Source organism: Eumetopias jubatus, unplaced genomic scaffold (assembly GCF_037043125.1).
Source record: "Eumetopias jubatus isolate StellerSeaLion01/CBP00866 unplaced genomic scaffold, mEumJub1_p1.0 scaffold_17, whole genome shotgun sequence".
Classification (NCBI taxonomy): domain Eukaryota; kingdom Metazoa; phylum Chordata; class Mammalia; order Carnivora; family Otariidae; genus Eumetopias; species Eumetopias jubatus.
The window spans coordinates 77,197,465-77,221,244 of NW_028274823.1; the positions used below are offsets into that span (position 1 = coordinate 77,197,465).

Genomic DNA, 23,780 nt, shown 5'->3' on the forward strand with positions numbered 1-23,780 from the left:
ATATTTGGAACTGTATGATATTTATCCTTTTGTGATGGGCTTATTTCACCGAGCATCATGTCTTCAAGATTCATTCGTTTAGTACCAGGTATCAGAATTCCCTTCCTTTTTAAGGCTGAATACTATTCCATTGTATGGATGTCCCACATTTTGTTTATCCATTCATTTGTTGACAGACACTTGGATTGCTTCCACATTTTGGCCATTTTGCATAAAGTTGCTAACAACATGGTTGTACAAATACCTACTGACATCGCTGCCTTCATTTCTTTTGGGGTATATACCCAGAAACGGAATTGCTGGATCATATGGTAATTCAATGTCTAATTTTTTGAGGAATTGCCATACTGCTTTCCACAGCACCTGTATCATTTTACATTATAATCAGCAGAGCACAAGAACCTCAGTTTCCCCACATCTTTGCCAACATTTACTATTTTCTTACTTTTTTTTATAACAGCCACTCTAGTGGTGGTTTATACGTGTATATTTTCATATTACCTTTTTCCCACTCAGTTTTGTATCAAAGTCTTTAAAGATTTCGTTTTAAAGGCCATATAACAATCTATTCTAGGGTCGCCTGGGTGGCTCAATTGGTTAAGCATCCGACTCTTGATTTCGGTTCAGGTCAGGATCTCAGAGTCATGAGATTGGGCCCTGCATTGGGCTCTGCGCTGGGCTTGGAGCCTGCTTGAGATTCTGTCTCTGCACCCCCCAACTCACTCTCTCTCACTCTGTCTCAAAAACAAAACAAAACCCCTATTCTAAATATATTCTATAATTTGTGTAACTATTCCTCCTTGTGGAACATTAGGCTGTTTCTAATTTTTTTGTCATTGTAGATTACAAAAGTGTGAGCATAATTGAGCACTAAACTGTTGTTCACATCTCTGAGAATGTCCTAAGAATGATTTACTCCAAGGAACATTACATTGAAAACTGTTGGTGTGTTTAACAAAATTACTTTCCAAAAGGATGTTCTGCTTAGCAGATGATGACCGTGCTGAGTAGCACATTTTAAAATATATTTTTTCAGGTGCAGAGTATTTCTAGAATACAGATCAGAATACCTGTGAACTTGAAGAATCATACTGGCATAATCCACTTATTTGAGGGCAGAAGGCTCATTTTTCAATGTTGGAATGTTGAATTTAAAGACAATTAGACTGGTTTTCCCCTTAGAGTCTCAAGAGAGAGAAGTTCCAAATGAAAAGAAGGCATATTTCTGAAGAAAAAAAATATATCATTTGCAAGCAGTTCATAAGACCTGAGCTCTGGCTCAGCCACTAAAAAACCATGTGACTTTGGCAAGTCATTAAAACATCTGGGTTTCAGATGGTTCAGTTATGTATGAGTGGGTTAAATCCTCACATTTTCCTAAGGATCATATAATTATGGGTTGTGCGCTCACGTTTGGTGGAGTTTTATCTGCTGGAGTCCTGTAGGCTTGACTAAAGGTGTGTCCCTCTAGATAGTTCTTTCTTTCAGGCATACCAGGGGTATTATCAGCCTGAGATGGCTTTTTTTGTGTGAATCTTTCAGTGTAGAAATCCCTACACAAAGGTAGTACAAATGTGAACTGCAAACACAGGAGATAAAAGGTCCATGGATAAAACTCACAGAGTAGTTTTGATTTTAAAGACAATTAGACTCAAAGCACAGGATGAAACCAGAAAGCTGTCTTGTTAAATCACTTTGCTGATGGGTGATATTCTTAATTCACAGTTTTACTGAGGATGGCAGTCTTGAGGGTCCTGACTCTTGTTGAGAACTTCTTTTTTTCAATTAGCAATAATCGCGCCTCGGATAAACCTCATTGGCTACGATACTGCCACTGTGCAAAGCTGAGAACTTCTTTTTTCTATTTAAGATTTTTAAAATTTATTTGAGAGAGAGAGAGAGAGAGAGCATGAGCAGGGGGAGGGGGAGGGAGAGGCAGACTCCCCACTGAGCAGGGACCCTGACGTGGGGCTTGATCTCAGGGCTCCAGGATCATGACCTGAGCTGAAGGCAGATGCTTAACCAACTGAGCCACCCAGGTGCCCCTTGTTAAGAACTTCTGCTCCATTTTCCTACCATGGGTCCAAGGCTATTTTTTTGGTCTTTACATGGCTATTAAAATGATAGCTTCTTGGCCATAGAGGAGCCAAGGATAGGCCTCCCAGCACACCTGGGAACTTTTGGCATATTGATGATATTAAATTAAGAGTTATGTAAGAAACAATGCAAAAAAGGATTCTGAACCCCTTTTTCTCCAGAAAGCAGGAAATAAATCTCCCATGTAAAAAGTACTTTTCCCTCATACCAGAAGGTATGAAGATATCCTTATTACTAGAGATAGGGAATTCAGAGTGGAGATGGCTGTATAAACAACTCTTGTTACTTTACTTTCTACCCCAGCCCTGTTTAAAATGTCTTACTAATTAAATCCCCTGAATGTAAGTTTGTCTTGTCAATTCTTCACAGATTTATTGTCTGTCTAAAAGGTATAAAAACTGTCTGCCTCAGCCATTTCTTTAGGTGTCAGTTTCTTCATTGGGTTGCCATGCACACTTAATTAAACAGGGCTTTTTTCCCCTGTTAATAGGTCTCATGCCAATTTATTTTTTTTAAGATTTTATTTATTTGAGAGAGAGAGCATGAAACGAAGGAGGGTCAGAGGGAGAAGCAGACTCCCCGCTGAGCTGGGAGCCCAATGCCGGCCTTGATCCTGGGACTCTAGGATCACGACCTGAGCTGAAGGCAGTCGCTTAACCAACTGAGCCACCCAGGTGCCCTCTCATGCCAATTTAATCCTTAGACCAGTTGGAACAATTTTGAAGAGTAGAGAAAAAGCTTTCCTCCCCAACAGTTGTTAAGTCCAGCAAAATTCATGAGGGCTATCTGAACTTCTGCTTTTTTTAATTTTGTTTCTGGATTTGCCCTTAGGGATTTCCCTTACTTTCTTGCATGTTTTGTTATGTATTTAAAAAGATGTTTACTATATTTTGTGCGTCATTTCCAGATGGTAAGTTTCTCAGTTATCATGATCTACCATATTGCCAGAAATGGAAGTCAGCTGTCTAAACTCTATGTGGGTATTAACCACTCTCTCCCATTTTGCTAATTTGGATATTTATCTTATTTCATCTTCATGAATTGGGTCTTCTGAATCCATGATATGTTGGAACTGTCCTGACTCAGTTCTCTTGGAAGCATCTTGGTAAGAGATGGCATAAATGAACTAAAAGAGCTGAGAGCGAAGGACTTGAACTTTGGTACCTAAGTGCAGTGGCTGAACCTATCATGAAGAGATGCAGTTGTCTTCCCTCAAACATTTCAGTGTGTGCCATGATATAGGCCGTCAAGGTCACTTTTATTTGCTGTGCTAAGCAAGCAAGTATGCTATATTGTGAAGGAACAAATAGCAGCATTGTGCGTCAGCAAAGTCCAGTCAGTGCTGAACTAAGAGGACTCTAGTTCTCTCTTTGCCTGGCACTGGAGGAGGTCTCACTGCAGTTTGGATTGGATATACCCTTGGTTTTCTTAGATACTGGGAATGGACGCACCTCAAGAATGTAAAAGGTGACCTGCTAGTAGGCCTACAGATTATCAAGCCAGTAATTGGAAAAATAAAAGATAAGTGATTAGGTTTCTACCTAGATTAGGTGGAATAGTTCACACTAGCTAAACTTTATTTTTCTCTTCCACTGATTTTCTCATTTAAAAAAAATGTTAAAACTTTCTATTATGGAAAATTTCAATCTTAAACAAAAGTAGAGTGAACAGTATAATGAACACATTGTCATGACTGCCCAGTGTTACAGGCTGATTTGCGTCCCCTCCAAATTCATATGTTGAAGACCTAACCCTCAGTACCTCAGAATGTGAATGTATTTGGAGAAAGGCCTTTAAAGAGGTAATTAAACGAAAATGAAATCATATATGTGGGCTTTAATCCAGCATGACTGGTGTCCTTGTAAGAAGAGGAGATTAGGATATATATGCTCACAGTGGGGAGACCATGTGAGGGCATGGTGGGAAGGCAGCCATCTGCAAGCCAAGGAGAGAGGCCTCAGAAGAAACAAAACATGCCAATACCTCGATCTCAGACTTCCAGCCTCCAGAACTGTGAAGAAATAAATTTCTGTTGTTTAGTCACTCAGTCTGTGTTATTTCATTATGGCAGCGCTAGCAAACAGTTATGCTCAACTTTAGCAACTGTTAAAACATGGCCGATCGTTCTTCATCTAAATCCCTCTGACTCCCTGTTGTAGCAAATCCCAGACATTATTTCGTCTGTAATTTTTTTAGTATGTACCTCTAAAAGGACTTTTTTCCCCATAAAAACATGACTACAATACCACTTTGACACCTAAATTTTTTTAAAATTTTTTTATTGTTATGTTAATCACCATACATTACATCATTAGTTCTTGATATAGTGTTCCATGATTCATTGTTTGTGCATAATACCCAGTGCTCCACGCAGAACGTGCCCTCCTTAATACCCATCACCAGGCTAACCCATCCCCCCCCCAGAACCCTCAGTTTGTTTTTCAGAGTCCATCGTCTCTCATGGTTCCTCTCCCCGTCCGACGTACTCCCCTTCATTCTTCCCCTCCTGCTATCTTGTTCTTTTTCTTTTTTCTTAACATATGTTGCATTATTTGTTTCAGAAGTACAGATCTTTGATTCAACAGTCTTGCACAATTCACAGCACTCACCATAGCACATACCCTCCCCAATGTCTATCACCCAGCCACCCCATCCCTCCCACCCCCCACCACTCAGCAACACTCAAGTTTGTTTCCTGAGATTAAGAATTCCTCATATCAGTGAGGTCATATGATACATGTCTTTCTCTGATTGACTTGTTTCACTCAGCATAACACCCTCCAGTTCCATCCACGTCGTTGCAAATGGCAAGATCTCATTCCTTTTGATGGCTGCATAATATTCCATTGTGTATATATACCACCTCTTCTTTATCCATTCATCTGTCGATGGACATCTTGGCTCTTTCCACAGTTTGGCTATTGTGGACATTGCTGCTATAAACATTGGGGTGCACGTACCCCTTCGGATCCCTACATTTGTATCTTTGTGGTAAATACCCGGTAGTGCAATTGCTGGATCGTATGGTAGCTCTATTTCCAACTGTTTGAGGAACCTCCATACTGTTTTCCAGAGTGGCTGCACCAGCTTGCATTCCCACCAACAGTGTAGGAGGGTTCCCCTTTCGCCGCATCCCTGCCAACATCTGTCGTCTCCTGACTTGTTAATTTTAGCCATTCTGACGGGTGTGAGGTGGTATCTCATTGAGGTTTTGATTTGGATTTCCCTGATGCTGAGCGATGTGGAGCACTTTTTCATGTGTCTGTTGGCCATTTGGATGTCTTCTTTGGAAAAATGTCTGTTCATGTCTTCTGCCCATTTCTTGAATGGATTATTTGTTCTTTGGGTGTTGAGTTTGATAAGTTCTTTATAGATTTTGGATACTAGCCCTTTATCTGATGTGTCATTTGCAAATATTTTCTCCCATTCTGTCGGTTGTCTTTTGGTTTTGCGGACTGTTTCTTTTGCTGTGCAAAAGCTTTTTATCTTGATGAAATCCCAGTAGTTCATTTTTGCCCTTACTTCCCTTGCCTTTGGCGATGCTTCTAGGAAGAAGTTGCTGCGGCTGAGGTCGAAGAGGGTGCTGCCTGTGTTCTCCTTTAGGATTTTGATGGACTCCTGTCTCACGTTTAGGTCTTTCAACCATTTGGAGTCTATTTTTGTGTGTGGTGTAAGGAAACGGTCCAGTTCCATTCTTCTGCATGTGGCTGTCCAATTTTCCCAACACCATTTGTTGAAGAGACTGTCTTTTTTCCATTGGACATTCTTTCCTGCTTTGTCAAAGATGAGTTGACCATAGAGTGGAGGGTCCATTTCTGGGCTCTCGATTCTGTTCCATTGATCTATGTGTCTGTTTTTGTGCCAGTACCATACTGTCTTGATGATGACAGCTTTGTAATAGAGCTGGAAGTCCGGAATTGTGATGTCGCCAGCTTTGCTTTTCTTTTTCAAGATTCCTCTGGCTATTCGGGGTCTCTTCTGGTTCCATACAAATTTTAGGATTATTTGTTCCATTTCTTTGAAAAAAGTGGATGGTATTTTGATGGGGATGACACCTAAAATTTAACAGTACTTTAATATCTAGTCAGTGTTTACATTTTCCCGATTATGTCTTGCTATTTATTTTCTTATGGTTTGTTTGTTGAATTGGGATGCAGATAAGGCCCGTATATTGCGATTGACTTATGACTCTTAAATCTCTTTAAGTCTATAGGTTCTTCCATTTCTTGTGTGTGTTTATGTGTTTGATTGTAATTTTCTTTGAAGAAAGTAAGTTGTTTGTCTTGTAGATTTTCCTTGGTCTAGATTTGGTCTGGGTCCCCATACTGCTGTTTAATGTGTTCCTCTGTCCCTTATGTTTTGTGTAAATTGGCAGAATTCCTGTGTATTCAAAGTTTTTGTTTGTTGTTTTAGTTTTGCCCAACTACTGCATAGGTGGTGTTGGGAATGTCCATCAGGAGGGATATCATATCTGGAATCTCTTTTTGTGATGTTACCTGCCATTGATGATCATTGCCTGGATCTGTTAATTCATTAGGAGCTGCAAAATGGTAATATTCTTATTCTGCCAGCCCTTCATTTTTTAGCTCAAGTACTTACGTAAATAGAAACTTGTTCTCTTCAATTATTTGGTTACAGTGCAGATAATACAGCAAAAATTGATGCTTGATTCTTTTCCCTATTTATATTCAAAATAATGTTTCCATCCTCCAAAGTTGACCGGTGAGGCTTATTTGATGACACTTTGAGCTAACTCATAGATATTAACATATTTGAGTGTTTACCTCCACTTCATTTATTGTTTTATTTTGATGCTCAAATTTTCCTACCTTTGACTAGTGTGGTATTACTCAGATTCACTCCTGAGTCCCTGTGCTGTTAGTGATCTTTAATAGTGTCCTTGCTCTTGGTGTGATCCAGACTTATCTTTTACATTTCCTTTCCCTTAGAATCAGCCATTTCTGTAAAATTCCTTGTCCTTTTAATGAGAAATAGTATTTCAAAACTACAGTCTTAGCTCAGGGGTGCTGATTACTACTGTGTTGATACATTGGTTCTTGTTTTATTCAGTGGAAAGAGCAGGGAAATGTGATTTTTTAAAAGTTTTTCCATTGAAATACAACTATATACAGAAAAATGCACAAATCACCAGTGAGCAGCTTAGAGAATTTTTACAAATGTCAACCCCAGTGTACCCATCATTCAAATCAAGACACAGTACATTGCCAGCATCTGAGGAGCCTCCCTTTTGTTCCTTCCCAGTTACTATCACTCTCAGATGTAAACAGTCTAAGTTCTATCACCACAGATTGGTTTTTGTACATTATGTAAACAGAATCCTATTATATGGATTCTTGGGTCTTGCATTTTTTACTTAGCATTATATTTCTGAGATTATAGCATGTTGTGTATCATAGTAGTCTTTAATTTTTCATTGATGTATTCTGTTGTTTGAATATACTACAATTTATTTTTTCTACTATTGGTAGACATTTGGGTTTCCAGTTTTTACTGTTACAGTGAAGCATCTGTGAACATCCTTGTGCCTGTCTTTTGGCGTGCATGCACACTCATTTACATTGGGTATATTCCCAAGAGTAGTTATAGGGTGTTTTCAGCTTTAGCAGATGGTTCCAAAAACATTTTTCAAAGTAGTTGTACCAGTTTATACCCCCACTAGTAGTTTATGAGTTCCAGTTACTCCCTTTAGTAGTCATTTTGGGTTATTGAGTATACCCCCTGCCAAGATCTGCATCTTTCTTTGCCCAGGGGCTTTCTCTGAAGGCTGGAGCCTACTCTGCCCATGCAGATGGCATACTGGAAAATACTCTAAGGTTACTGCCTACAGGAGGCGCTCTCAACCAATAATTGACAGGAGTTGGTATATAAACCCTTAGTTCCTCACTCCCAAAGTAGGATAACTCTTAAGGCAAGTGTTCTACAGCATCTCTCAGAGTTCCCGTGGGATTAAGCTTCAATTACCCCCGCTGCTAATTTGCTTGATAAAGCATAATTTATTTTCTGCCTTTCATTCCCTATCTCCCTTCTGCACTTCTCTACTTTGGGATCACATCCCAAATAAATTACCTGCACTTGAAAATTTGTCTCAGCATCAGCCTTTGGGAGAACTCAAACCTTTTTTTTTTTTTTTTTGAGAACTCAAATCTTAATCTTTGTTTTTTTTTTAAGATTTTATTTATTTATTTGACAGAGAGAGAGAGAAAGTGCGAGAGAGGGAACACAAGCGGGGGGGGGGGTGGGAGAGGGAGAAGCAGGCTTCCCGCTGAACAGAGAGCCCGATATGGGGCTCGATCCCAGGACCCTGGGATCATGACCTGAGCCAAAGGCAGATGCTTAATGACTGAGCCACCCAGGTGCCCTGGGGGAACTCAAATCTGATGTCCCACATTCTTGCCACACTTATGCTGCCAGGCTGTTAACATTTTAGCCATTTCGTGTAGGATAATAAGTCACACTGTGACTTCAATTTGCTTTTCCCTTATGACCATTGCTGTTGAGAACCTTTTCGTATTTATTTAATGATTTTCTTTAAGATCATGTCCTCAACACGCATAAGTAAAATTGTTCTTTAGCTTTCTTCTTACAACAGTCTTTATCAGAATGTTGTACCACTGTTATTTTTGCTTCATAAAGCAAATTTGGTTTTTGTTCCATAATTGTCTAATTGGAAATATCTGACCTTTGAAGCCTTGGTGGAAGTCCCCTGAGAAACCACCTAAGTTTGGTTTGTTTGTTTACTTTGTGCATTCGCATGTGTGTGTATGCTAATAACCATTTTATTTTTTCGTGTGGCAAGTAGTCTGTTAAGACTTTCTGTATCTACTGGGATCAGTTTTTTCAAACTGTACCTTAAAAAATTATTCTTTTCATCTAGGTTTTAAAATTATTTGTAGAGAGTTGTGCAAAGCAGTCTCATAGGTTTTTCCTCACCTTTCTCTGTTGGTTATTCCCATTTGTCATAGATATTTCTGTATATTTCTGCTTTATTACTTTTTGTCTTGATTAGGCTGGCTATTGTTTTGCCTCTTTTGTTGAATCAGCTTTTCGATTTTTTTTTCTGTTATTTCTGTTGCATTTCTGTTTTCTGAATCATTACTTTTTTGTTTGTAGATTTCTTCTGTCCTCTGCTTTGCTTTTCTTCCTCTTTTACTTGGGTGTTTAATTCATCTCATTTTAAAATATTTATTGGTGTGACATTTAATGCTCTGATAACTGCCTTAGTTTTATCGCACAGTTTCTGATATATACTGTTCTCATTAGTGTTATTTTTAAAAGAATTTGCAATTTAATTTTGTTTTACCTTTTACCCAAAAGTTAATAGCATTTTTTGCTTGTGACCTAAACTCTGATTAGTGTTCTTGACTATTCCATGAACACTTGAAATGGATGTGTGTCCTTTATTATTAGAGTTCAGAGTTTGATATAGTTCTATAAAATCTATCTTATTGATTGTATTGTTTATGGCTTCTATAGTTTTACTAGTTTTTTGATCCATTTTATTGGTCTTGGACTGATAGAAGTAATTAAATTCTATTACTGTATTTTTGTCATTTTCTACTTGCACCTCCTTTCTGAAAATTGTTGTTAGATATTTTGTGCATTAAACTAATAGTTATTATATCTTACTATTAATCAGTAGTTTTCAAGATAATATGGTACTGTCATAACTATAAACACACAAATCAAAGGAATAGAATTGAGAGTTCAGAAATAAACCCTAACACTTACAGTCAGTTGATTTCCAACAAGGGTGCCGAGACAATTCAGTGGGGGGGAAGAATAGTTTCTTTAAGACCTGATACTGGGACAACTGGATATCCCCAAGCAAAGGAATGAAGTTGAACCCCTACCTCACTCCATATACAAAAATTAAGTCAAGATGTATCAAAAGACTATTTTTTTAAAGACCATGTGAAAGTGTTAGAAGAAAACAGGCATAAATTCTGTTAATGATTTATGTCTAATGGATTAGACAATGGTTACTTAGACATGACATCAAAGAACAAGCACAAAAGAAAAAAAAAAACAAATGAATTCAACAAAAAAAGCATTTACAACTTTTCTGCCTTAAAGGAGGTATCTTTCAAGAGAATGAAAAGACAATTCACAGAATGGGAATTTTTTTTTTTCCAGTCATAGATCTGATAAGTGACTTGCATGTACAATATGGAAAGACAATTACAACTCAGTAATAAAAAAAACCCCAATTTAAAAGTTGGCAAAATATTTGAATAGACAGTTCTCCAAAGAAGATATACAAATGGACAATAAGTACATAAAAAGATGCTCAACATCATTAGCCATCAGAGAAATGCAAATCAAAAGCATAATGAAATGCTACTTCATGGGGCCCCTGGGTGGCTTTGTCGGTTAAGCATCTGACTCTTGATTTTGGCTCAGGTCATGATCTCAGGGTCATGAGATCAAGCCCCATGTCGGGCTCTGAGCTCTGTGAAGTATCTGCTCTGGGATTCTCCCTCTCCCTCGTCCCCCCACCCCCACCCACTCACTCTCGTGCTCGCTCTCTCAAATCTTAAAAAAAAAAAAAAAAAGAAATGCTACTTCATATCTACTGGGATGGCTATGCTCAAAAAGACAGATAAAATGAGACTGAAACTATAAAATTCCTAGAAGAAAGCATGGAAGAAAATCGTGACATTGGTCTTGCTAATGATTTCTTGGAAATGACACCAAAAACGGGCAACAAAAGCAAAACTAGATAAGTGGGACTATATCAAACTAAAAAGCTTCTGCACAGCAAAGGAAACAATCAACAAAATGAAAAGGCAACCTACAGAATGGGAGAAAATATTTGCAAACCATGTATCTGATAAAGGGTTAATTTCCAAAATGTATAAGAAACACCTAAAACTCAATAGCAAAAAAACAACAACAACAACCTTTTTTTAAAAATGGGCAAAGGACTTGAGTAAACATTTCTCCAAGGAAACTGAAGCATGCTATTATAAGCTTTCTGTGTTATTTGTGAAGTGATATACTATCACTTGAAGGTAGACTGTGATAAAATAAGATGTGTACTATAAACCCTAAAATCAACACTAAACACAACAAAGAATTATAGTTAATAAGATAACAGAGGAGATAACATTGAATAATAAAAAACCCTCAGTCAAAAAAAGGCATAAAAAGAGTAAAAAGAACAAAGAGCAGATGGAACATAGAGAAAACAAGAGCTATATGAAGATTTAAATGAAACTGTAACAGTAATCACATTATATGTAAATTGTCTAAATATCCAGTTCTAATGTAGAGATTATCAAATTTGATAAAACAGCAATACCCAACTACATGCTGCCGACAAGAAACCCACTGTAAATGTAAAGAAGTAATTTAGTTAAAAAAAAAAAGACAACTCAGTTAAACAAAACAAAACAAACCTACGCAACCACCATTGTCATGTTTTAAGAATCTCCTCATAATCTTATTTTAAAATCTCGTACTGTATGCCTCTTTACAAATCTTTTCTCAAATGAGGCAAGATATAAATGTTAAAATATTTATGACTGATACTTAGGTTGAAATATATAGCCTTAAACGCTTACTTTAAGGAGGAAGAAAGGGATGCCTGTGTAGCTCAGTCAGTTAGGCAGCTGACTTTTGGTTTCGGCTCGGCTTGTGATCCTCAGGGTCATGAGATTGAGCCCAGTGTCAGGCTCCATGCTTAGCACAGAGTCTGCTTGGGACTCCCTCTCCCTCTGCCCCTCCCCCTTTCCCCTGCACACACACACACTCTCTCTCTCTCAAACAAATAAATCTTTAAATGCTGAAGTTCTTCCTGCCTTAGAAAAAAATAAAAAGAAAGGTTGTCAATATAAAGATATTGAGGAAAATAAAACAATAGAATACATCCAAAGAATGTGGAGAGAGAACATTAAAGATAAGAGCAGAAATCAATAGTAATTTTAAAAAATACCCTAGAAATCATCAATAAAGCCAAACTTTTGTCGTCAAAAGACTCTAATAAAATAGTTTCATCTCTGGTGAGATTAATGGAGTAAAAATAGTAATATTGAGAGTGGCAAAAATGATATAAACACAGATCCAAGCAAAATTCAAAACAAAATAAGGAATATTACAAACAGGTTTATGCTGATAAATTTGGAAGTTTAGACAGACCAGACAAGTTCATAGAAAAATATGACATACTGAATTCACCTTTCAACAGAGACAGAAAGCCGAATGGCCCAATATCTGCAAGGGAAGGAAATCGAAATAGTAGTTTAAAATTTCCACACAAAGAAAACTCCAAAACCAGAGAATTTCTACAGGGAAATTCCAACAAATTTTCAAAGGACAAATAATTCTAATCTTAGAGATACTCTTCTAGAGAATAATAAAACATCAAATACTCCCCAGTTGTTTCTGTGAGCCTAGCTTAGTCTTGATGGCAAAAGCGGACATTCTGTTGAGCAGAAGAACCCAGGCATAGAAGAACACATAGTTTGATGATTCCATTTATATGACATTCAAGAATAAGCTGAAGCAATCTTCGGTGATAGGCTTGAGAGCAGTGGTGTCTGGGGGGGGGCACTGGGATTGACTGGAAGAGGGCACAAGGGCAATTTCTTGGATAATACAAGTGTTCTTTATGTCTTGGTTGGAGCAGTGATTCTTTATATCCTGGTTGGAGTATGGGTTTATCAAACCTCAGTGAATTGTACATCTAAGACATCTGCGTTGCACTTCATGCAAATTTTACCCCAAGGGGCGATAAATTTAACAAATATTGAACTCTACTTAGTAGGCTTGCTTTTTGCAGTGGTCTGGGCTAATAATTCCTTTTCTTTTTAAAGATTTTATGTATTTATTTGAGAGAGAGAAGGGGCAGAAGGAGGGGGAGAAGCAGACTCCCCACTGAGCAGGGAGCCTAACATCAGGCTTGATCCCAGGACTCTGGGGTCATGACCTGAGCAGAAGGCAGACGTTTTACCAACTGAGCCACCCAGGTGCCCTGGGCTAACAATTCTAAAACTACTTCTATTCAGACCAAAGGAAGCCAACAAAATGAAAAGGCAACCAACAGAATGGGAAAAAGTATTTGCAAGCCACCTATTTGATTAAGGGGTAATATCCAAAATATACAAGGAATTCATACACCTCACTAGCAAAAAACCAAATAACCCAATTTTTAAAAATGGGCACCAGATCTGAATAGACAAATTTCCAAAGAAAACATACAGATATTCAAGAGTACATGAAAAACTGGTCAGTAACACTAACCATCAGGGAAATGCAGATCAAAGCCACAGTGAGGTATCGCCTCAGACCTGTTAGGATATCTATTAGCAAAAAGATAAGAGATTGTAAACGGTGAGATTGCTAGGTGAAATAAGCCAGACAGAGAAAGACAGATTCTGCATGGTATCACTTATATGTGGAACCTTAAAAAAAAAAAAGTCAAACTCAGAGAAACACAGATACAAACTCTCAGTTACAACACAAATAAGGTCTGAGGATTTAATCTACAACATGGTGACTATAGTTGATAATAGTGTATTATGTAATTGAAATTTGCTAAGAGAGTAGAACTTAACAGTTCTCACCAAAAAAAAAGCAACTATGTGAGGTGACAGATCTGTTAATTAACACGATTGTGGGACTTTTTTGACAGTGTATATGTCTATCAAATGATCATGTGTGCACTTTTAATGTATCACAGCTTTATTATACCCCAATAAAGCTGAAAGAAAACTACTTTTATTAATAAAAGGCATGTTTCTCCCTGCTGGAGAAAGCAGTCACAAATATGGAAAGGAAAGTCCATTGCCAAAGCCAGCACTCAGGTATCTCTTTTCTAATCTGAATTTTAAAAAATATCCTAGGAGTGCCTGGGTGGCCCAGTTGGTTAAGCATCTGCCTTCTGCCTTCGGCTCAGGTCATGATCCCGGCCCCAGGTCAGGCTTCTTGTTCAGCGGGGAGCCTGCTTCTCCCTGACCCCCTGCTCATGCTCACTCGCTCTCTCTCAAATAAATAAATAAAATCTTAAAAAATAAAAATAAAAAATATCCTAGAATGTAACTTGATAGTTACAAGTTTTTGATATGTATTGATTAGAGTTTAGGATTATTCTAAGACCACATCTCAGATATCTAATAGATTTTGCTTTGCTTTGGAGTTTCCAAAGGAAATTCCTTTTAAAAATGATTTCCTGTAAAAAAAAATTCTTTCTTGCAAAAAGATACAGTGGTTTTTAAAAATGCAATTGACCCTTGAACAACGGGTTTGAACTGCACGGGTCCACTTTAGTACCTAGATTTTTCAATAAATACAGTACAATCCTATAAATGTATTTCCTCTTCCTTATGATTTTCTTAATAACATTTTCTTTTCTCTAGCTCACTTTATGTAAGAATACAGTGTATAGTACATACACAAAATATGTGTTCATTGACTGTGTATGTTAATCAGTAAGGCTTCTGGTCGAGAGTAGGCTATTGATAAAGTTTTTCGGGAGTCACAAGTTCTATGCACAGGCGCAGGAGTCCTGCACCCCTAACCTCTGCATTGTCCAAGGGTTGACTATATATGTGCAGGACACGAGGAATTTCCTCTCAAAAATCAGCATCATTCTTGGTGAAGCCTGAATTGTCTGGTGTTTCTACTTTAAGCCTCTTAGCTGCATTTCTGTTCCTGTAGAGCAAAAGCAGCGTCCAGAAAAGTAATTTATCCTTTTGTAGGAACTTATTTATCTGGCAGAAAATGGTCACTTTTCAAACCTGCATCAGAAGGCTACTTCTCAACTCTCGGTCAATATGATCAACATTAAGTATCCATCAAATGAAGGATTGCGAGCAATAACCTTAAAAAATCTGGCTAGGCAACTAGTTATTGATTCTGTGTTCATCCTGACGAATGAATGTGTGAAGGCAACAGGTGATTGCAGAAAGCACAGATCTGGCTGCCTGCCAACTTCTGGCAGCCCCTCTGGCCAGAAAAGCACCGTTTTTGGCTTTACCAGAAACATGGTGCCCTCATCAAGGTGGATCAGGATTCGATCCTAGCCAGAGGTCTGCTGTTCCTTGCCTTTCCTTGGGATTTGCAGAAAAGCCCAGAGAACGATTTACAATCGAACTTAATTACCTTTTAGCCTGGCTGGTTGCATGATTGAGACTATCTGGGGGATGAAATCTGTGATTTATACCAAGAAGAAAAAAAATTGGTGTGTTACTGGTATGAAGGCACTTGTAGGAAGGGCTTAATTTATTTTGGAGATTAAATTCATTTCAGGAGCTTTAGAAGCATTGATTCATATTAAGGTAATAAATGTGCTAATTACAGTTTAATCGTTTCACCTCATTAAGCCACGACCACAAGACCTCTCATTAGTTACCCCACCCTAGTAGGTAAGAATGATTTTAGGTGATGTCCAAGGACTCCCGGAGTCAGCTGGCATATGGCTGAGCTGCCGTTGAACAGAATCAGAAAATAAATGATCTTTCTGGCAGCATCCTTCTCCCAAAGCCCACTCCTACAGGCGTTCAATGCGCTTAAGTTTTCTGCCTTAACACCTCTGAAAGCTTTCCCTGACCAATTACCTTGAGAAGGATCAATTGTGAAAACTGTGCTTTATTAAGGCACTTGTAACTTGTGCGTGGTACTTGCCATAATTTACTTAGGACTCTCTGCCTACTAGACTGTAACTTCTAGTCAATGCATTTTTATTGAATAAATTGATGTATATTTGATGAAACTTACAAAAAAGACGAATTCTATTTTGCCAACTTGGAAGTAATTAAAACTTAACTAGATGGTCAGCTCCTGGGGGACAAAGAGTAGGTTTTATTTAAGTTGCATCCTGAAGGACCACACAATATCTGGCACAGAATTGTTGCTTAATAAATAATAATGGGAAATAATGGTGATGATGATCTCTTAAACTCAGAGGTGCAAGCGCTAGCGGGAGAATTCTGACCTTGGATGAGAGTCTACTCGGATGGACATCTTTCCAGGTGCCCCTTGGGGTCACATGTCTCCTTCTGGGACCCCCAAAGGGGAAAATACCTGTGGGAACAACTCCCTTTGACTCATACCCACCAGAACCCCAGCAAACATCTGCCTGGCACTGGTGAGTTGGCTGTCACTGGATGTGTTCAGGGAGAATCTGGGATGTGTCAAAGTTGGGGGGCTGGAGTCCCTTCATTGGGAGGATTGCATGATCCCCAAGGTTCTGTGGACCATGAACTTACTCCAGCATTCACAGAGTGACAACAGTGAACTGTCATTACTCTCTAACCAGGGCTCAGCATTACCAAGGAAGCAAAGAGAATGTTTTCCGACACCAGTGTGAAATGCTTGTTGCACCTAGCTGGGATGCTCAAGCACATAAATCAATTCCTGTCTTAATTAGTCAGTGTCTCCTGAACACCTTGAAAAGTGGAAAGAGCCATATAACAGAAGTTATATAACAAACCTCCACCTGTAGCCCATCCCTTGAAAATCCTTGTAGTAACTCTGTTCTGATGATCCATCATCCCTGTCTCAGAAATTGTGAACAAACGGGTTAAGGTGAACAATTAACAAGAGAACATTTCAGAACCTCTCCTCCTGCTAGAGGATGTAATTTGGCTGAGTGTTGTATATTTACTTGAGTTGATTGAAAGAGGGAAAAAGAAAATCATCTGGCATCATGCAGATCAGCCACTGAAGTGTCGAGAGGGTGTGATATTTTTACAAAACAGTCCAGCTGGTTTACACTGTTGGTTTAGGGGGAAAAAAAAAATCCTTTCATCTTCATTCCTAAGTTAAAGGTTTGTTTTGGAAGTGGAAGGAAGCTTCATGACTCGCTCTTGTTTCCGGCTAACGCTGACATGAGTGATAATGGTAAGTCGAGAGACTTGTGTCTTGTGGGTGGGGGAAGGAGAGTTTGATGACGAATAGTCCCACTTCTTTCCCCACGGCCCCCAAGTTCTGTGCTAGTGAAGCATTTTGTGCATATGTTGTAGGATGTAAACCCACAAAATGACTTGGTACCATGAGGAAAAATACAACATCCATCCCAGTTAAAAAATTTAGTCTGATCTGATCATTTCGTTGTGCCCAGCTGCTATTGACTAAAAATGCTCAGTCTCTCAGACGGTTTCTCTCACTTTTCCTCTCTGAGATGGTATATGGAGTGGAGTGAGGCTTCCACATGTCTTGCGTGATGGGGAGTTGTTGGGATGCTTAGCAGGGCTCTGTTCTTTGGAGGTGATGTCTCTTGTCCGTCGGAAGCTACTCACCTTGCTGGGGCTTCAGCTGAAGCCTCTGTCTGCCTAGGGCCCAGACTGCACCCTATCCTTTCTGAAGCTCAGCTGTGACTCCCACTGGGCTGGGCCCCCACGGTAGTCCTTCAGAGCTACCACATCCCTATTCCTGTGACCTCCTCTGGTCAGCTCCCATCCTGCAGACTTGGTCAATCACTGGGGGTCTTGTATATCGAAGGGGAGCAAAACATAAACCCCAAAATATGCCTCTTTGGCATAAGGACTGTCTTGAGTTGTTGGTTATTATTTTTAAGAAACAGCAGACATAGGAAAAATCTCTGAAAAATGGAGTAGAAGTTACTGTTTTGTGAGGGACATTTGTAACATTTATAAGGGAAATCTCCACTTGTAAGGTTGTCTTTCTCTATCGGGAGGAAGAAAAGAACTAAGTCTCTGGACACTCTTACCAATGGAGAAGGTACTTAAATCTGTGTAACAACCATACCCTTGTTCCCCGTGCTTTTCCTGGTCGCCTCCCATAACTGGCCTTCCTCTGCCCTAACACCTTCTTTTGTCTCCAACTGGAGATGGTATTAAGGTGGCGGCTTGGGCCATTTTGGGGAGTTACTCAGGAGTTACTCAGGTATACATGTTATTAAACTTCTGTTTGTTTTTCTCCTGTAATCTGCCTTTTTATTTGGGGAGCTGAGGGAGTGATGATGTCATAGCCTAGACTCTAGAAAGGGTAGAGGGGAAATTCTTTTTCCCTCCCGACAGTATACCACACTTGAACTGAGGAAAGCCCAGTCAAGATGTGACCAAAGCCTGCTCACCTGACTATCCTCTGTGGCCATGTTTACCTTTCCATGGCAGGATCCTGGTTTGGTACAGGGAAGCCTGTTACTGTGGTCTTCTTCCAGACCCCCAAATGGGAGGGGAAGACACACCTTTCCTCTTCTTCCTACAGCCCCTCAGAGTGGACAAGGGGGGTTTTCTTCTCACCTTCCCTTGGTCACTATATTAGTTTGCCTGGGCTGCCATAACAAAGTACCAGAAACTGGTGGCCTAAAGAACAGAAATGTCTTGTCTCTCAGTTTTGGGGGCGGGAGTCTGAAATCAAGGTGTCAGCAGGCTTGGTTCCTTCTGAGGGCAGTGAGGGAAGACTGTCCCAGACCTCTCTTCTTGGGCTGTCAATGGCCATCTTTATGTCCATACGGCATTCTGCCTGTATAGCTCTCTGTGTCCAAGTTTCCCCTTTTTATAAGGATGCCAGTCATGTTGAATTAGGGTCCATCCTAATGACTTCATTTTAACTTAATCACCACTGCAAAGCCCTTATCTTCAAATAAGGTCACATTCTGAGGAACTAGGGGTTTAGGACTTCAGCATATGTATTTGAGAGGGGAGGCAATTCAACTCATACAGTCACATTCTGCTTCTACCGTAGAGGAACTCAGGTCATGGAATTATCTCTACGATGTGGTTGTCATGGGCCAGTGGGTTACCTCTTCTTCATTATATGGATGACTGTATAACGCGCATCATCCAGGCTTGATAGTCAATATGCGAACAGAGGAGAGAAAAATGTTTAATCTTTTATTAAAGCTGCAGCCTTATTGCAAGACTATTATTGCCTTTGTAGTTAATCCTACTTTACATGTCAAAAGCTGAATATTAATTGTATTTATCTTTATACTTTTTCTGTGACATGTTTAATCTTCTGCATAAACATCGCCTCCTCCCAATTTGTGCCTGCCCCTAGGAAAATGGATGCTCTGGACCAACTAGGAAGAAGGTCACGCAATGAGAAAGGTAAAAAATCAAATATTCCTAGGTTTTAAAATATTATCCCCATTACAGTAAATTGATGGATGAAGCCAGTAACCTTTGGAAGGAAGACACCTTCTTGCTCTCTTTTGCCAAGCTGATTTTTAATCAAGTATTTATTGAAACCCATCGATCTTGATTTACCATAATACTGACTGAAGAGAGAATCTGGTGTCAGTTTGGAGAGAAATAGATATGAAATCAGAAAACAAAAAAATGTAATTTGGGAGGAATTGATTCTGGAAGCTAAAGAAGTAAGTTCAACTTAAGACAAAATGTTTAACACAGATTAAAGATGAGGTGGTTGTAAGTCTTGATCCATTTTCTCTTCTGCCTCCCCCTCCTTCTTTGAGTCTCTTCTCCCCGCCCGCCCCTTCTCTCTAATTTTCCTTCTGCAGAGCCTGTCTGTAGGCCCTACGACTGAGGGTGGAACAATTGGTACTTAGATTAACAGCGTGTGAGCTGAAGGGGCTTTTATGCATTGGAGTTAACTAAAATTTGTGTTGTCTTTCCTTTCCATTTTTATTTAAAATATATTATTACAACAAAAGGGGGCGCCTGGCTGGCTCAATCAGAGGAGCTGATCTCAGGGTTGTAATTTCAAGCCCTTTGCTGGGTGTGGAGATCACTTAAAAATAAAATCTGAAAAAAATATTGCACCATCAAAAGAAAACTTTGGCTCCTACTATTACCTCTTTTTATTCTCACTTTACTACAACGAATTTCATTTTTCTCTACCATGCTCTTGGCAGACCCATATACATAAATATTTCTGTGAAATTGTAAGCTCGGGCCACATACCAGATATATCTTCTGAATCATTATGTCACAAATATTTCCCATGTGACAACATAATGGACATCATAATCACTTTTAGTATTTGCATACTGTCAACAACACACTGATTTCTCCTAATTTACTTAACCATTTTTCTTTGTGGTGCAATTTGATAGTATCTAGTTCTGCATTGTAATGACAAGAACAATCCTTGAACATCTTGGCTTTTCCCACCCAGGCTGAATTGGTGGCGTAGGGCACGTTCCTTGCAGTGGGATTCCGGGGTCAGTCGTTCTAAACACTTCCATGGCTTCCGATAATTAATTTAATTGGAAAATGAATGCTGAGCTTTCCTAAGAAACTGTCATACAGATAAAATTGTGCCATGTTGCTGGTTTTGAAATTGAAGACGAGCTATTCTGAATTATACTCGTACTATATAAATCTACGTATGCTTCTGAGTACGCGTATGCCAGATTTGTCAGTCTTCTGATGAATAGTGTGTTCTTAGCTTCGGAGAGCTACAGGATTGTGCCTGAGGGCAGGATTTCTGCGCCATCTCCGCTCCCTCTCGCCCCGGGGACATTCTCAGCCTGCCGGGAACACTGACAGATGCATCTAGCTGGATTCTGCCTGCGTGAGGTGGAGCATGGGAGGAAAGGTGGTGTTGCTAGTGTACTAATGTCTTTTTCCAGAATATTTCTGTAGGCGGAAGGAGTAGGTAGTGTTGTCAAGGCCTGAGAAACAGGACCCAGCTGCTTCTCAGAGCTCTCTGAGGAGACGGGAGGTTTCCTTTAGGCTGCTGCCTTTGCTCTTTCAGACGAAGCCACAGTTTAAATACCTCACTAATGGAGTTCTCTGGAGGAGCAGAGGTTTGGTTTTTCTCGCTACAGCCTGCTGCCAACTCCCAGATACTTTCAGTAGCTGGCAGGGCTGCCAATAGACGTGTCCAGAGATGGATTTGAAAGAGAAGGAAGGTAGAAGTGGCTCTTCCTTGCCTTCCTCCCTCCCTCCCTCCCTTCCTTCCTTCACTTTCTCTTTTATCTTTCTCTTTTTTTTTAAGCATTTGAAAACCCAGAACAGTTTTCTTTACGGGAAGAGTCAACTCTATGCTGCACACTTTAGAGTAAGACATGTTGTTCTGCAAGGGGCAGTGGGAAAGTTCCACCTTCCAGGCCCCTCCCCAGAGCTGGATGCCGGCAGCTCCCCTCTCTCTCCCTGCCTTTACCAGCTAAGATTAACCTGACCTGGAAGCCAGCGTGGAGCCAGCGAATGATGAAGGCAGGACCTTGGACTCACGGTATGATACCTGCTTTCTAATTAGCTGTGGAAGGAGGATGCTGTTGTTCATCTTGAAGTGATAGGTAACGAGGCTGGGCTTGGCTCTGTTAAAGAAGCAACACTCTCTTATTCTGGAAGTGGTTCCAGGTTGGTTGGGGATGGCCATATCCCCTGTGTAGGCTATAAGCCATATTGAAGTAGGCTTAGAACAGTGCACATAGGAAGTGCTTGATAACAATGAGGTGCAATGGGATTCCATTCGACAATAGGAATAACAAACTAGTAAGACATGCTGCCACGTGGAGAAACCTCCAAAACATTATGCTAAGAGAGAAAAAAAAAAAAAAGAAGCCAGACAGGAAAGACCAGATTTCCAAAAAAAGGAAAAAGTAGAGATAAAAAGCCTATCAGTGATGACCTCAGGCTGGGATGGGAAGATTGAATACAAATGGTCACAACAATGCTTTTTCAGGTGATGGAAGTGTTCTAGAACTGGATGGTGGTGATGTTGCACAACTCTGAACATTTATTAAAAATAATGGTAGTAGTATCTGAAAAGATATATGCATCCTGATGTTTACTGCAGCATTATCAACAATAGCCAAGATATGGAAGCAGCCCAAGTGCCCACTGACTGATGAATGGATAAAGAAGATGTGGTATATATGCACAATGGAATATTACTCAGCCATGAAAAAGAATGAAGTCTTGCCATTTGCAATGACATGGATGGATCTAGAGCATGTAATGCTAAGTGAAATAAGCCAGACAGAGAAAGGCAGATGCTGTATGTGGAATCTAAAAGCCAAAACAAATGAACAAGCAAACAGAGCAAAACAGACTCTGGAATACAAAGAACAAATGGGTGGTGGCCAGAGGAGAGGTGGAGAGGGAACTGGGAGAAAACAAACTTCCAGTTATAAAATAATTAAGTAACAGAGGTTAAAAGTACAGCATACAGAAAATAGTCAATAATAGTATAACGTTGTATGGTGACAGATGGTCACTACGCTTACCGTGTTGAGCACTGCATAACGTATAGGCTTGTTGAATCACCGTAGCGTACACCTCAAACTAATACCTAACACTGTATGTCAACTACACTTCAATAATAAATTTTTAAAAAATTTTTTTAAATTGCAGCCTACCATTATGATGAGTGTATTTTTATGGAATCTAAATTATACATCAATAAAGCTATCACAAAAACTTAAAAAAAAAAAGCAAACTTAAATTCTCGAACGAAGGAAGTGTCACATCCATAAAGCTGTGGATCCTGAAGTGAGAACACGTGACTTTGAAGAAAGGCTATTTAGATACCTTGAAAACAGAAGGCACACGTTTGCAAAAGCAACATCTTTTCCTTCGGCAACACTGGAAGTCAGAACACGAGGGAGGAGTATCTACAAAGTGCCCACGGGAAGAATGTGAACCGTAATTCTTTATCTGGCCAAATAATTACCTAAGAGTGGGAGTGAAATAAAGACATTTTAAGTCATCTAAGGTCTTTGGAAGGTTATCACCCATAGATTTTGCCTGGAAAATGACCAGAGGTTGTATTCCAGTTAGCAGCTGTGAGAGTCTGGCAGCAAGAAGTATTATACAAAGTGTAGTAGTGAGGAAAAGTAAGTAAAATGTACTTTTGTTTAAAAAACATCCTTCTGTCGGAAATATCGGCCTCCATCTGCAGATAATATCCACGTAGTGTGTAGAGATGAAGGACGTGTACACGTCTGCGTGAGGGAGATAAAAAGTGTGTTAAGGATCCTGGGAGATCCTTATGCTGGGGGAGCCGGTTGAACCACATGAAATTACCATCTTCTGTAAATAAGAAATGACCTCATATTGGCAATATTCACATAATATTCACATGGTTCAACCAAATCCGTACTTATTTACTCTGTAAAAGTATCCACGAAAAGAGGAGAAATGGAATAGATATTCAAATCACTAGAGGGAGAAAGGGGGTGTGTCACAGATAAGGAAGCAGGGATGTTGAGGCTGCTTTGGGTTGGAGCCCTGGCCTGAGAGATCAGGCGCCTGGTGCCCACCCTAGTGGTCCAGGCAGGATGCTGCAAGTTCCTTCCTTCCCACCAGAAATGTGTGCAGAGTCCGGATTGAGAAGCCGATACACGTTCTAGCCTCTAGAAGTATCTGGGTGCCGTGGCCTGGCCAAGTCCATATATAAAATGAACACTCACCTCATGGCTGGGGCCTGCTCGACTGGGGAGAGAACAGCGGGACACTCCGTAAAATCCTTGTGTTTCCAGGCCTGCAGCCAGTGGGAGGAAGAGATTCCACGCTTCCGAGTCCCGCGGGGGCGGGCCCGGACGTGAATACCCAGGGTACCTGCCTCTGCCCCCCACCCCCTCCCTCCCTGCCTTTTCTGAAATAACACCGTAAATGTCCTCTAACCCTGTCAGCCGTAGGAGGTAGTTTGGTGGTGTGTAAAGTCCGTAGGATTTGGAGGCAGGCAGACCTGGCTTTCAATCCAGTCTCCACTAGTTAGCAATCATTAAATGGCCTTAAGCAACCAAGCCTCTCAAAGAATCAGGTTCTTGAAAGTAAATCGAG

The 23,780-nt window shown here is 39.9% G+C and overlaps 1 pseudogene; it reads right to left on the minus strand.

Moving 5' to 3' along the window:
• Positions 1-1,772: 1,772 nt before the first annotated feature.
• Positions 1,773-1,846, minus strand: LOC114210386 (U4 spliceosomal RNA; annotated as a pseudogene).
• Positions 1,847-23,780: the final 21,934 nt, after the last annotated feature.